Source organism: Mytilus edulis, chromosome 10, assembly GCF_963676685.1.
Source record: "Mytilus edulis chromosome 10, xbMytEdul2.2, whole genome shotgun sequence".
NCBI classification, from domain to species: domain Eukaryota; kingdom Metazoa; phylum Mollusca; class Bivalvia; order Mytilida; family Mytilidae; genus Mytilus; species Mytilus edulis.
In genome coordinates, this window is record NC_092353.1 from 43,412,831 (window position 1) to 43,416,425 (window position 3,595).

The window sequence follows — 3,595 nt, forward strand, 5'->3', positions numbered from 1 at the left end:
TTCCCGAACTTTTGTTAAAGGGAAGTAATATTTTCCCGGACTTTTTCGGAACATCTCCCCAAGTACGTATGAAAATAACAAAGTGATACGATGACTTCCGAACTAAAACTATATGTAAACAAACAGATATGATGAACAACGAACAAGATCAAGCCCCTAATTTGATTGTTAGTGGTCATAATCTTTTAATTTTCAAAAATCACACAGTTTTGATTTTATGTTAGAAAGGGGAACTGCAAGATTTGGAAATATTGTCCCCCCCCCCCCCCCTTTTTTTTTTACTTCAGTTAACATGACCCATGTTTTGTAATAATTAAAACAAAGTCAATAACATTTTCGTGGAAAGAAAATATTAGTAAATTTCCTTGCACCCCCCCCCCCCCCTTTTCCAACAAATAAATAAAAATATCAGATCAAAAAGGTCAATGGCTTAATTTTTTTTAATTCCTCTCATAAGTCAATTTTGTGTGAGTATTTGTATATTTATAAATTATCATGAATCAATGTTTTTATGTAACTTTCTTTGGTTGAATTGTCATCATTTCAGACTGAATATGATGACAGATTCTTTTCAGGCAATTGGAAAGTTGCGCCTTTTTGGTAAAAATTCGGAAATCATCGTATCACTTTATTATTTTCATACGTACTTGGAGAGATGTTCCGAAAAAGTCCGGGAAAATATTACTTCCCTTTAACAAAAGTTCGGGAAAAACAGTCAACTTCCGGGCTCGTAAATTTGAAATTAGTCAAAATAGTTAAAATCTTTTTATGATATGCTGGAGATGGACTAGAAATGTTACGAACAATACCAATTTGATAAATATCAACGATGTGTGCGATCTGACGGCAAGGAGGGCACGTTTTCCCAGAGAAATCGTTGGGGAATCCAGGTAGGTCAATCTATTTATTTATAGATAGCAGAAAAATGGCGTCGAGTTAGTTGCCTTTTTGTTTCTTAGTATGGATAGTAAAATTGGGTATTTTCTCTGGGTCGTTTAAATCACTCGAAACTAGGTGAGACATGCACAGAAGTGATAGATATGTATTATAAATGTAGAAAATTGAATATTTTAATAAAAAAAAAAAAAAAAAATCTGTATCATAGACCCAAGCGCCTGTGATTTAATCATCAGCACTTTATTAAATAGGAAACAGAAAATTTCATTGAAAAAATTCACAGGCACTTGTCTCAGAAAAAAAATTTCCTATATACCTTAATATAACACAAGGTATACGTACTTAACTAAATTTTTTGAAAAATGACACCCAGTCCCGAATTCCCGTAATTTTTCGATTTCTCGGTTGTCAAACCTACTTAAACTTAATATGCCGTAAATCTAAATTGATTTATCTACACAATGGTATATGACACGACTATCATTGTTGTCGGGATCATTAGTAGCAGGTCTCAGAAGTCGGTCAACGGGATTTTTTTTGTATTTGTCTCAAGCTTTGGCAACACCCAGTCCGCATATAATTTTATACTGGTTTCTCATTGGTCAATCGTCTGGCTAAAAATAAATGTGGGAAATTTTGGTCAATTTATAACTCTACATTAATTAGTGTCGTTGTGTACACGTGTGTTTCATAACAAAATGAATGGCAAACAGCTTATAGCATTGAATGAGGTAAACAATGGTCATAACCTTTTGCTTCTGGGGCAAAGTGGAACAGGGAAGAGCCATTTGGTCTGTACTATAGAACAAGAACTAAAAAAGGGGGAAAAACGGTCGCAGTCACAGGAACAACGGGAGTGGCTTCCTTGAATATAGGTGGGATTACTGTCCATTCCTGCTCCGGTATAGCAGATGGTCATTTTTCAAATGACAAACTATTACAAAAATTGACTATTGATGAATATTTTCAGAAATACAAGGGGTTCTGCAAGTTTTGGATTTTAAAAATGTCAATTTACCATTCAAATAATGATTGACATATGTTTTTGTTTTGTTTTCCTTACTCAAAATGATATCAAAATGTTAAATTAGAAATATACATACCATGAACAAATAGCATTATTAGCTAAATACATCTTTTCATTCAGTTCCATGATACTTCAAAATTTCTCGCTTTTCAAACCTTTTGGAGTTATCTCAATATCTTATGTAAAGTCCAGAAAGAGTCTGAATGATGTCAATAAAATTAATGGGAAAATTTGATTTCTAAAATTAGAAACTCCTGACACATTCGACAGACCTCAAAAAACACTTATTTGGGTTTGTTTCACATAATCTGTAAAGAATTTACAATAAAGATAATAATTTATAGTCAGAGGGAAGCTGACCGTTTTTATTTTAATAATTTTTATAATAATTCAATCACTGCGGACTGGGTGTTGCCAAAGCTTGAGACGAATGCAAAAAAAATCCTGTTGACCGACTTCTGAGACCTGCTACTAATGATCCCGACAATAATGATAGTCGTGTCATATGCCATTGTGTAGATAAATCAATTTAGATTTACGGCATATTAAGTGTAGGTTTGACAACCGAGAAATCGAAAAATAACGGGAATTCGGGACTGGGTGTCATTTTTCAAAAAATTCAGTTAAGTGCCTTGTGTTATATTATAGTGTTATTAACTGGCTGTTTCTGTATTGGCACTGGTATAGATTCAAGGTTTGCTGTATTGGCCTCGAGACCTGTAGGGTCGAGGGCCAATACAGCTGACCGAGAATCTATACCAGTGCCAATACAGAAACAGCCAGTTCATAACACTTTTATTAAATGATTATAAGAGAATTAAAAACCGGAAGTGAACGTCCTGTATTAGCCCATGGGCCAATACAGCTTTTTTTCCCGCTTTTTTCTGTATTGGCCCTGTTTTTTCCGTTTCAAAACTTTAAGACATTACAAAACATTGCACATCATTTAACCTGTTTATTTTATGACTTTAATTTAAAAAATATTATACCAATGTTTTTATGCATAACGATACTTCCAGAGTTAAGTAATGGCGTAAGAAAATTGAAAACCGGAAGTGAACGTCCTGTATTAGCCCTAGCTTTTTTCCAGCTTTTTTCTGTATTGGCCCTGTTTTTTTCCGTATTGGCCCTGTTCGAAGACCAATATTAAATCTTGATTTATATCGACAGTGGAACGTTTTTAGTATTGCACATGCTGATTTATCCGTATTGGGGCTTATTTGCTCATATCATTTAATAATAAGGTATATACATGATATACTATAGGGGAAAAAAATTCTGAGACAAGTGCCTGTGAAAAAATTGCATCATATTACAATCAAAGTTGTATATTATTTCATTTTCATATTTCTATATTATCATGATATATTATTATGATATATATGAAATAAATAACAAATATAGTGTATAAAAAAATATCCATGATCTGACAAAAAAAAATGTTACGTAAATATTTTATCCTCATCATCATGACATGTATGAATGAAGACTCTCACCATTCATCACGAGCTTTTTTCGTTTCTGGACAAGCACAACAGGGTTTTAATTTTTGCTCTGTCTTTTTCTCTTCTTCTTTCGGCATAATTGATTTGAAATTGTTAAAATTAAATCAAGGTTATAATATCTGAACAAACCAACGTGCAAGAACCGGATGTTTACTAACAGTTCCTC